General features: G+C 33.4%; 1 protein-coding gene across 2 annotated transcripts in view; it reads left to right on the top strand.

The window, feature by feature from the left end:
* The first annotated feature begins 821 nt into the window (after positions 1-821).
* Positions 822-13,075, top strand: part of SLC6A15 (solute carrier family 6 member 15) — a 100,953-nt gene continuing 88,699 nt past the window's right edge. The window contains exon 1 of one of the 2 annotated variants that reach the window (XR_004229990.1): positions 822-1,103. The gene's annotated coding sequence lies outside the window, so the exon portion shown is untranslated. The remainder of the gene's footprint in view (positions 1,104-13,075) is intronic. The other variant, XM_012550496.3, reaches the window with a different exon arrangement.

Genomic DNA, 13,075 nt, shown 5'->3' on the forward strand with positions numbered 1-13,075 from the left:
GTGTTTTTCCAATGAGAAATTTCATATTTTTTAACTTTTTAAACTTTATTTTGTTGTATTTTCATGGATAATAGAGTATTATGTTCCACTTGCTCAATTCTAATTTTTAAGTTATTATTTTTTTACTTCCTTTTCCATTTGACTAATTCTATTTTTAGATAGTTATTTTCCTTGGTAAATTCTTATATATCTTTTTCCATGCTCATTTTTCATGATCCTTTTGTAGTACTATCATTTCCCCCCATTTTTTCTTCTATTTCTCTAACTGGTGCTGTAAAATTCTTTTAAAGCTCTTCCAGGAATTCTTTTTTTGGGTTTGAGACTAAATTACATTTTTTTTTTTTTGAGGCTTCACATGTAGCCATTTTGACACTATTGTCCTTTTCAAAAATTATGCCTTGATTTTTGTTACATCATAACTTTCTATAATCATTTTTTATTGTTTTTTACTCATTTTTCTGCCTTTTTTTTTTGTTGATTTGGTGTTTTTATGTGAGAGTTAGGTTTTGGTCCTGCACTGAGCGAAATTTTTTTGTTCTGGGGCTCTAAGTCTTAATGCCAACTTTCTGGGCATTAAAGTTGTCTCTGGAGAGTAGGCTTCCCTTCTGGCTGCTACTAAGCTCCCTATAGCTTTCCCTAGGGATGGGGGATTAGCTACTGGCCTCTCCCAAGAGTGGAGCCTTACTACTATGTTGCTAGAGTAACAATCTTTATGGTTACTGTCCCTGGACAATGGATCTTATTGCTGATCTGTCTTGGGGTGGGGCCCTGCTCCTGCATGACTATGGAAACAAGGCCTCTATTAGCAAGCCCAGGAGGAAAAATTTTGTTGTTAAGAACAGGATTTCCCTGCTGGCAGACCCCTGGGGCAGGGCCTCACCACTAGTCAGCAATGGCCTAGTTGGTAGCCTGTACGGGGGGTGAGGCCTTCCTGAGCTGCACAGATTACTCACTTTCCTTGAGGGCTACTGGTTTAGGGTGGGAGACCTTACTGGGGGGTTACCCCAGGCTTGGGGCCCTACAGTAGGTCTGCTGTGAGGCTGGCTGCTCTTGGACCTTGCTATCTTTCCACTGCAGGGAGACGGACCCTTCCTGGCAGACTGGTAAGATACTTCCCTGCTTCTGGATCAATTCTGAGGTGGTTTTCTAAGTTTTTGGAGGGGAATTTGAGAGGGCTTCAGAGCATTCCTTCCTCTGCTGTCTTGGCACCTGATGTTCAGAGTTTTGATTATTTCATCTTTAAAATGAGGGTATGCTTTCTAAAATCTATATCTACTCTAAACTTCCTATGGCTTTTTGACATATTTCTAGCCTTTCTAAGCAGGTCCAAAGATTGAATACTCATAGTTTATAGATATGATTGTAAGAGATATCAGAGATCATTGATTTCATCCAGGATCTATGACCACCAAGCCAGTGCCATTTCTCTGTACCATTGGTAACACTGGATAGAGTGGTGCATCAGGAGTCAGGGAGACTGCATTCAAATTCTGCTTCAGACATTAACCAGCTGAATGATTCTAAGCAAGTCACTTACCCACTGTCTAGCTCATTTTTCTCATGTGTAATGCCTCCCAAAGTTGTTGAGAGAATCAAATTTGGTTTAATTCTCATCAAGTGAGATTAAGATTCTCTATAAATTTGTCATTATTATATTGTTATTGTTCAGTCTATCACTCAACATTTATTAAGCATACACCATAAAACATTTGAAAAGCTCTTTGCAAACAAATCAATATGTAAATGCTAGTTTTTTATTATTAATATTCTTTATAGTAATAATAATAACCTTGCTGTTTCAAGGCATTAATATGTATCTTCTTCTTCCTCCTCTCCTGCTCAAAGATCTCCCAGATCTGCTCTGAATAATTATAGCTAACATATAATGCTTTAAGGTTTACAAAGCACTTTATATTGAATCCTTGGGAAACAGGTATTATTATTATTATTAGCCCCATTTTTACTGCTGTTCAGGTAATTTTTGGTCTTGTCTGACTCTTTGTGACTCCATTTGGGATTTTCTTGGAAAAAATACTGGAGTGGTTTGCCATTTTCTTCGCCAGATGGTTTTACAGATGAGCAAACTAAGGAAAACAAGTTAAATGACCTTTCCAGGGTCACATAAGTGGTAATTATTTGAGGCCAGATTTGAATCTAGATGACTCTTTCCGACTCTATGCCCAGAATCCTATCCCCCTGAACCATTTACCTGCTCCAAATACCATTTTACAAATGAGGAAACTTTGACTCCAAATCCAGTGCTCATTCCAGTGAACTATACTGCCTCTCTAGGTATAGATTATAAATTTGGTAGCTCTACTGACTATATTCAGGCCACCACTGAACTATTCATGAAGTTTTGTTTTGAATGTGTGCTGAATGTTGACTTTAAAGGGTTGATAGTATTTATTTAAGGATCCAATTCAAAGACCAGGAGTAACTTAAACCAGTAAAAATCTGCTTCACAATTCTGTTAACTGAGAAAGAAATGTTAAATACAAATGTTTGAAAAATAATCGTCATTAGCACTTAATCCAAAATGAATAAACTTGCTTAAAAGGTTAATTTTAAAAACAAATGTTATTAAATGATTGAAAAGTACCCATGTATCATTAAGTCTGGTTTTCAGTGGATAAAAACAATAATCTCTCACTGCAGTCTTATGTTAACATTTATCTTGTTTTGGAAGTGAACCCGAATGCCTAACTCCAAGACATTGATTTCTGTTGGCTTCTACAATACACTAACAGACATTGAGTCAATTGTCTGAAGTCCCCTCCTAACCTGGATAAATGTGCTTTTGCTACATTAAAGTGGATTTGTGAGAGTTGTGATTGAAAAGAACTGAGTTCAAAATCTTCCTTAGTTATTTATCAGCTATGTAAACATGAGCACATCACTTATCCTTTCTGTACCTTAATTTTCTCATTTGAAAAATAGGGGTGATAGTAGCACCTCCCTCACAGGATGATTGTGTTCTTCAAATAAGATAATGAATGTAGAGTGTGGTACAAACCTTAAAACATTATATAAATACTAGCTATTATTATTATTAAAGCAGGAAAAGAATTACAATCTGGTGAAAGTAGTATATATACCACTGAAATTGTGGACCTTTTGAAGTCAAAAATAATGTTAACTTACAGTTTTATAGTAATACTTCATAGTAATAAAACACTTCTCATGCTTTAGATCACTTTAATCTTGTATCAACCTTGTGAAGCAGAGATTCTCAGTATTATTTCTACAGTCAGGAAAATTGGAGTTCACACCTAGTCTCAGATCCGTAATAGCTGGGCAAGTCACTTAATTTCTTTTAGCTTCAGTTTTTCCATCTATAAAGTAGAAATAATAATGTCATCTAACTTTCAGGGTTGCTGTGAGAATAAAATGAAATAATTGCAAAGTACTTAGCATAGTGCCTAGCACATACTAAGTGCTATATAAATAATAACTATTAATAATAATGATAAAATATTAATGAACATTTTACAGAGAAGGAAACTATGACTTCTTATGGTTTAGGTGACTTACTCAAAATCAAACTCATTGCACTTTCATTGTTTCACCTGATTGACTCTCCCTACTCTACACAACAATTCCTATAAAATCTTTTCAGTTTCTACTGAAATTTGAATTTAAATCACTAAATTCAGAGTCTAGATTGCTAACCATTGCAGCACAAAATCAACTCATTAACTGGCAAAGGGTAATAGTCTATAGATTGTTGGAAAGTCAGAAAACTTGGCTTTAAATCTTGCTTCAGAATCTTTCCACCTATAAGATCCTGGGCAAGTTTACTACATCTTTCTGTCATAAGATTTTTGAAGTCTTGATGTACAGAGTAGAGAAAACTCTTCCAATAATGATCTAGATTCTCTGCTTGTGTTGCTTTTTGTACTATTAAATGGAGAAAATTACTCAAGTTTTCATTGTCTAATGTGGAGCAGCTGATTGGGAACCCCTTTCTGTGTTCCTCTGAAAGACATGCCCAGAAATGGCTGGCAGGTGGGAGCAGAATGAATGTACACAAACTGACTTTGTTTCCATAAAAAACAAAACAAAACAAAACACTATGTATCCCTTTGCTTCTAAAAAATTCCAGATGATATTCTTCTGAATGTTTTTTAACCCTAGAATTCTGATCTTGCCACTGCAACATCAACTATTTTTTTCTCTTTTCTTTTTTTTTTACTCATGTGTCCTCCCAAGAGATATTTCTCTTTGGATAGTAAGTAAGTAACCAAAATAATTGGACTTTACTTTAAATACCTGTATTGAATAATAAAAGAAAAAGAGTCACTGATAAATTTAGTATGTTATTTTTTGATTCTTTTAGACACTTTGTTAATTTCTGGCTGTGACTCATTTATTTAAAATGAGAAGAGAACAAGACTCTAAAGATAAATATGAATATCTCCTATACATTTCAAAGCTTTTAAAAACCATAACGAAAATAATCTTGTAGAAAACCTAGCACTGCAAATGTCAAATTATAATTCCATTCTTTCATAGAAAAGGCCCATTTCTCCCTTCATTTTTTTAATTCTTGCATTCCCTGAACTTTAGCTGGTTTGTGTGTCTCTTTATTTGCTACCTTGTACCATCAGTTAAATTTTCATGCCAGCAGTGTGACAGGCACCATATAGTGTGTTGTGTAAGGAGTTTTGTACTTTTTTGTACCTAAGTCCATAGTGATCACTTGGATGATTATTTGATTAACTTTTATCAAATTTTATATTTGCATTTGAGAGATATTCTGGGTTTTTCTGATTTTATGAAGTTACCATATTTCCTCTTGCTGGTCTCACATATTTAGACCCTATCTTTATGCTGTTTGTTATTTGTAGCAACCTCGCTAAAGCCACTCTTCCTGTACTAATAATATCTATGGCTTGGAATTCCTAAAGGGTAATTGCTATTATTTTTGATCAGCATTCTTGAAGTAAATTTTAAAGGGCTACCTTTATGATGTGGTTATTCCTAAATCCCTACTGTATGCTCCCTATTAATAGTTAGTAGCCTCAATCAGCTTTCAGAGAAGGTATTTACTATGATGGTCTAATAATAACAGTTGGTAAAAATTATTCTCCTTAAATTCTGAGGCATAGTCTCCCATAAATATACATAATATTCATGAACACTATGTACATGAACAGTAATAAGTGGTAGAAAACATGCTAAAGGGGTAGCTCTCAATTCCTGGCCCTGGAAGTTGTTTTCTTCCTTTGTAGAGTTTTCATGGAATTCCCTATTTGCTGCTCTGCTAAGCTGGGATTCCAGGATGTGATTTTCTCTTGAGTTCATAACTGTCACTTCTCTCTACAAAAATGAGCGCTACACTTCCTGAATCTGCCACCATCTTTCTCCTCCTCTTGACTGGCTTTATAAATTCATTGCAAGTGCTTCCACCCTCATAGTGGTAGTAATATTACCACTTTAGGAAACACCATTATTGCAACTATTCAATTCAGATTGTAAGGGGGAGTTCACATATATAATCTGTTGCTAGGTCTTGTCATTTTGATTTTCATAGCATCTCTTAATATATTATGTTCTCTTTTTTGTCTTCACACAGCTACTCCCCTGATACAGGCCTTCATGCCCTCACACCTAGTCTATTGCAGTAACCTTCTGATTAGTCTTCATGTTTGTCTTACTACAATCCATCCTTCACTCGGCTTCCAAAGTGATTTTCCTAAAATATCCATCTGACCATATCACCCCTTTACTTAACAAATATCAGTGAATTTTTATCATCTACAAGATAAAGATTAAAAAACTCATTTTTAAGGCTTTTCATAATCTATCCCTTCTTACTGAAACAATCAGACTGATTCTGTATCAACTGTTAATTAATCCTATTTACAGCTATTTGATTTAATCCTGTAACTACCTGAGTCATGGTTCTTTGTTACTGAAGTTAGTTCAGAAATTCAGCAGTTGTGTAATGAGAAATATAGTTCTCTTGCTAACCACTGTTCTAATATTCCCTTAATGATTTCTGCTATCCTTGGGGGATCAAAGTGGATACCAGGGAATCTGGTATAGTATCTTTATACTTCCAAGCTATTCTTTAAGGATATCTGGTTTGCTATCCAAAGGAAGGGGTGAAAAGTGCTGCAAAGAAAGATTCATTCCCCCAAGGAATTTACAGTTTACTGAGAGACATAAAATGCAAATAATTCTGTACAAAAATATTAATAGGGTAAATTGAACATAATCTCAGAGAGAAGGCAATAGTGATATCAAGGAATGGGAAAGTTTTGTTGTAGGTGGAATTTTAGCTGATATTTGAAGGGAGAAGCCAGGTAAGGAAGGAAAAGGAAATGAAGAGCAAATAACATTCCAGGCATGGGGGATAGCTAGTGAATATGCAAAGAATTGGGGGAATGAATGGGTAAAGTACAGAAATGGAGTATCTTGTACAAGAAATAGCAAAGAAGCTAATGTCATCGGGAGGTGGATTAAGGTATAAGAAGACTGAAAAAGTAATGTAACAGTTAAAATTAAGGTAAACCTAAGGCACAATGTTCTGACCATGATAAATTTATTAATAAATATTTGTTTACCAGAAAATATAAATCCTCGCCAAAACTAAGCCCATAAATGATGTTGGCAACTCTTTTATATAAATACATTACAAGGAACAGGACTTTGTATCCAGGGCACAAGTTATGATTAAGTTAAATGAGCTCAATACCATGAATGGCAAAATCATTTTGATTGGTTACAGAGCTTTGGCATGGGAAACAATTTAATTCATTGAAAATTGGAAATGAAGGGCTTTCAACAACCTCTTTACTTTTGTGACTAAGGAATGTTCATTGTTCAAACCTACCTGTTACAATTAAATTTCTTTAAAGAAATTTCAATCCCTTTTTTCCTATATGGAAATCAGGAAGCAAGAGGAAGCTATTAAGAAAACAGGAATAGGTAAGAAAGGTGAAAACTTCAAGTCTTTAAATCTAACTCAGTGTCTATCATTTCCTTAATCTATATCCTTGAAAAGAAGTTACTATGGAGAATGGATGGGAAGGAAGAGCTTACTTTAGAATATGCATGAACAAGGGTCAAGTACTATCTATGCCAGGTTTGAGAAAGACAAGTTTTCAAAAGTATGTTTTGAAAACAAATGAATTTAATTTCTTTGAGAGTTGGTAGAAGGGGTATGGTGAGGTGGGGAAGTTGTAGGTTTTTGGTTACATCAGTTTGGGAGAATTTGTGATGTTCAATCTTTCTCCAACCTTGGAAAATTCAATAGGACAACATGCCCATGGTTGTGGCCACATAGATTATAAGAACCAGAATCAAAACTTAAACCAGGGCTTCCTGGTATCAAGGCCAGCTCTTTATCCTGGTGTCTCATTTACCTTCATGGATATCCATCAATGTGAACATAGGTTAGATAGACAGACAGACAAACTTAGGCAAAGACAGACAAAGAGACAGATTGATATAGATATATTCTCATACACATTACAAATGCACACATACTCATATATACATTATTTTAGTCTATAAATATGTCAATCAACATTTTATATAAAATCAGACTTGGCACAGAAAAAAAAAAGTGGCCAAATACTCATTAAATGTAGCTTATAGAGAGAGCCAGAATGAATTTTAGTATTTTATTTCCTCAAACCCAGCTGGAAATAGAAAATATGTTCCCATTCATAATTTTGCTCAGAGAAGTCATTAGCTTCTAAAAGAAGCACCTTCACTCCAGAGGGGTCATTTTGTTTTTTGTCTTGGACAATAATAGTTTTCATTTATAGTACAATACTATAGTATGTACATACATATATATAATATAGTACAATAGCATAATATTCAAATTATTGATTTTTATGTATTGACTTCATATTTGTTAGTCTCAAAAAAAGGATTTTCTAAGTGCTCTTATTCCAAGCATATAAGCTTTTATATAGTTTCAGCAAAATTGGAAAACTGAAGCTATTATTCAAAGATAATATTTTTATCTAAAATAATAGATAATTAGATAATTTTGAAAGAAATTTTTTCTTGAATAGAATAATTGCTCTAATTCTATATCTCACATTGCAAAAATATATTTGGTTTAAAAACACCTTTGAATTTCTATTTGCATTTCAGGGATCTCTATGAAAAAGATTTTTTTTTTTTTTGCAGAAAAAAATTTCTATGTATTTTTACATAGGAAATATATTTTAAATTTTTTAAAATTTAAATAATAGTACAGATTATTTTAAATATTTTTATTTAAATATTTAATTTAATATTAAATTTTATTTTAAATACAGAAATGACTTTGGCCAAAAGTCATCCTAGATTTCTATAAATTCTAGGTTTAAGACATAAAATGTCTGGGAAAAATATGTTGGCTAGAAGCTTTTGTTAGATTTGATACTTTTTCTTTTTCAAAAAATTCTGAACTATAACTAATAAATTGAATATTTTCATATTGTAAATCCCAATTGTACATAGCTTGCTTTTCTTTTAACAGACTTGATATCTTCTTACCTCCATTAAAATTCTGCTCAATTCTTTATCTAGCTGGAGAATTGACTGTTGATCCTTGATGATCATGTTTTTGTTTTGTTTTTTTCCCCATAGCTTTTTATTTACAAGTTATATGTATGGGTAATTTTATAGCATTGACAATTGCCAAACCTTTTGTTCCAATTTTTCCCCTCCTTCTCCCCACACCCTCCCCTAGATGGCAGGATGACCAGTAGATGTTAAATATATTAAAGTATAAATTAGATACACAATAAGTATACATGACCAAACCATTATTTTGCTGTACAAAAAGAATTGCACTCTGAAATATTGTACAATTAGCCTGTGAAGGAAATCCAAAATGTAGGCAGGCAAAAATATAAGGATTGGGAATTCAATGTAATGGTTCTTAGTCATCTCCCAGAGTTCTTTTGCTGGGAGTAGCTGGTTCAGCTCATTACTGCTCCATTGGAACTGATTTGGCTCATCTCATTGCTGAAGATGGCCAGGTCCATCAGAATTGATCATCATATAGTATTGTTGTTGAAGTATATAAGGATCTCCTGGCCCTGCTCGTTTCACTCTGCATCAGTTCATGTAAGTCTCTCCAGGCCTTTCTGAAATCATCTTGTTGATCATTTCTTACCTAACAATAATAATTGCCTAATATTCATATACCACAATTTATTCAGCCATTCTCCAATTGATGGGCATCCACTCACTTTCCAGTTTCTGGCCCCTACAAAGAGGGCTGCCACAAACATTTGTGCACATACAGATCCTTTTCCCTTCTTTATGATCTCTTTGGGATATAAACCCAGTAGTAACACTGCTGGATCAAAGGGTATGCACAGTTTGATAACTTTTTGAACATAGTTCCAAATTGCTCTCCATAATGGTTGGATGTATTCACAATTCCACCAACAATGTATTAGTGTCCCTATTTTCCTACATCCCCTTCAACATTCCTCATTATCTTTCCCTGTCATTCTAGTCAGTCTGACAGGTGTGTTAGTGGTACCTCAGAGTTGTCTTAATTTGCATTTCTCTGATTAATAATGATTTGGAGCATCTTTTCATACGGCTAGAAATAGTTTCAATTTCTTCGTCTGACAATTGTCTGTTCATATCCCTTGACCATTTATCAATTGGGGAATGGCTTGATTTCTTATAAATTAGTCAATTCTCTATATATTTTGGAAATGAGTCCTTTATCAGAACCTTTGACTGTAAAAATATTTTCCTAGTTTATTGCTTCCCTTCTAATCTTGTCTGGATTAGTTTTGTTTGTACAAAAACTTTTCAATTTGACATAATAAAAATTTTCTATTTTATGACTGGTAATGATCTCTAGTTCTTCTTTGGTCATAAATTGATGATCATGTTAAAGTTTTGGCAAGTTCTTTCAAACTGGAAAGGCTTCAAGTAATGAGCATTATGAGCTCACATTTCTTAGCCTATTTTGTTTTTCACTTAGCTTCTAACTATTCCTCACTTATTTTCTTTGGAAAAGATAGGAACAAGGAAGTTTCTAAAGAATAATTATATCACAACAAATGATAGAATTAATTAAATGAGTCGTTTTTATTGTTCAAACTACCAACTCAGCCATGTCTGGAGATTGGCCCATAAGCAGACTAGTCACTAAGTAATAATTTTGTGATCTGGGACAACTACTAAAGACCTAAATTATCAAAGGATTCCAGTCAAAATCAGTGACTGGAGGATTCGCACAAAAAAATTACAGAACTTTGAATATAAGGTTCAACTTGCCCTTTTTGTTTTCCTATAAGTTCTAACTAAAATCCCATCTTTTACAGAAAGCCTTTCCCAACTACTCTTAATTCTAGTGCTTTCTCTCTGCTAATTATTTTGTATTTATCCTATATGTTACTTGTTTTGAATATATTTGCTTTGTATATTATCTTTCTCACTTGATTGCAAGCTCCTTGAGGAGATGTGGACTATCTTTCACCGCAGTTTGTATTTCCAGTGACATATATTGTAGGCACTTAATAAATATTAATTTATTGATATTATGTAATGTATTTTCAGGAAGATTGGGAGAGTACGTAAGGAAAGACTTTTTAAAAATTATATTTTAGTTATCTGATTTTTTAAGACCTGAGTGTTTATCCTTAAAATCATTCATAGCAAGGTTTGATAGGATTTCCAAATACTTATCAATTTCACCATTTTATGAAATTCTGAAAGTAGCTCTGTAATGCAGATTAATACTTTCATAGAGAGCTGCCCAGAGCATTAAGAGGAAAAGTGACTTGTGCAGGGTCATTTAGTCAGTATAGATCAGAGATGGGACCTGAACTCAGTTCTTCCTTATTCTAAAGACTATCACTATTTCATACTCCCTCTCATTATATATTTTATTGATATTTAAAAATATATATATTCTTTCTTCCCTCTTTTCATTGCTTTTTTCATCCCTCTCTTCCTTCTTCCTTCTGTTCTCCCTCTTTTTCTTCCTCCTTACTGCCTACTTTTTTCTCTCCTTTTCTTCTTTCTTCTTGCCTTTCTTTCTCTCTACTTTCTTTCTTTCCCACTCTTTTCTTTCTTTTTCCTTCCTCCCTTCCTTCCTTTCTTCTTCCTTCCTTCCTTTCCTTTTTTTCCTTCCTTCCTATTAGCCAAAGCTCTAAATGATTCAATGAACCCATAACGTAGCCACCAAGGCTGAACTGGGGACTTCAGTGATTATTTCATGGGATGTGCATGGTGACACATATTCTAGGACTTCTTCCAACTCTTAAATCTGCTATCCATTCATCTATGCTCAGGAAAAGAAACTCAAAGCAGAAGAGGCAGCTAGGGACTTGAGTCTTCTCTTGATTTGAAACTTGCTTAGACAGGCACATGCACTCATTGCCCTGTGCCTAAAGCTACTATACTTCTGAAGAGGAGCAGAGAGATATGTTCCCCTCCCCAAAATTCAAATGAGACATGGCAGAGGATTGACATTCAGAAGGGGAAAACATTGGCTTTTCCTTTTAAAAACTGTTGAATGGTGGCTTTTCTTGGCTTAGCTACCAATCATCTTTAGCATAATTCTTCATTTCTCCCTATTATGGGGATAAGGGATGAATCAATAGATTTTGACTACACAGGTTTTTAAGGCAGAATTCAGTCCACATGCTGAAAACTAGTTCAGACCTCATAGTTGTGATCTTATTAATAAATTATAAAGAAGACAACAAATTAAGGCCCATACTTCACCCGAACCTTTAGAGAATTTGTTATAAATACCCTATGCTGTTTTCCTCTTTGTCTAAACTCTACTTGACATAATAAATATTGTAACAAATAAACTAAAAGGTTATTGCTACATTGAAACACTTAAGACACCCGAATATAAACCAAATATTTCAAAATACTACAGAAAGTACAACTCTTAAATCCTTTCAAATTCCATATATGTACATTTAATCTTGTTGTTTTCTCAAAATTTTTACTTATTTACTTTTAAGTTTTTATTTTAATTGCTAATTTTAGAACTTCAAATCTAAATACCACTTAATTTAAATTAATTCCAAGTTAACTAAGTTAATCAATGTTTTTCTCTAGAAGAGCAAAGACTTTTCTAATTCTCACATAAAAATATAGGCTGCAGAACATTTTTTTAATAATTAGATGATTTATGATACACAAATTAATTTGCATCAAAGTTACAAAGTTACAAAGTTAACTTCTTTTGTAGCAAAGGACTTAAGATTTATTACACTTAAGTACTCAATTTCAAAACAGTACAAAAAATCAAATAAGTTGTTTATAATAAAACCTGTATGTACCACAGGAGACATGCTTTGATTTTTCCATTGATGTAATGGAAATATTCCATAAGTTATTCTTCTCTAAGAAAACTGATTGTATCAAAATTTTCCTCAAAATAAAACTGAAGGTACTTCTGATTTTGTTTTTCTTTTTTATAAAATTTTATAAATTCCTCTGTGTCAGTACTTTCTCTTACACATCATTTATATAACATAACACTTTGAACCTTCATGATTTCTCAAAGCACAAATTGTATTTCATCATAATCACATACCATATTTTATTCAGTCATTCCCCAATTGATGGGCATTCATTCAATTTCCAATTAATTGCCCCCAGAAAAAAGATGCTATAAATACTTTTTGTACCTATACGTCTTTTTCCTTTTTAAAAAGATCTATTTTGCATTTTTACAATTAAAGGTTTTGCAAAAGGCCTCATTTCCAAAATGTATAGAGAATTTGCTCTAATTTATAATAAATCAAGCCATTCTCCAATTGATAGATGGTCAAAGGATATAAACAGACAATTTTCAGATGATGAAATTGAAATTATTTCTACTCAAAAAAGGTGTTCCAAATTATTATTGATCAGAGAAATGCAAATTAAGACAATTCTGAGATACCACTATACACCTATCAGATTGGCTAAGAAGACTGGAAAAGATAATGATGAATGCTGGAGGGGATGTGTGAAAACTGTAGAGTTGTGAATGGATCCAACCATTCTGGAGAGCAATTTGGAACTGCATTCAAAAAGTTAACAAACTGTGCATACCTTTTGATCCAGAAGAGATATTAAAGAAGGG

The sequence above is a fragment of the Sarcophilus harrisii genome, chromosome 5 (genome assembly GCF_902635505.1).
Source record: "Sarcophilus harrisii chromosome 5, mSarHar1.11, whole genome shotgun sequence".
Taxonomy (NCBI): Eukaryota; Metazoa; Chordata; class Mammalia; order Dasyuromorphia; family Dasyuridae; genus Sarcophilus; species Sarcophilus harrisii.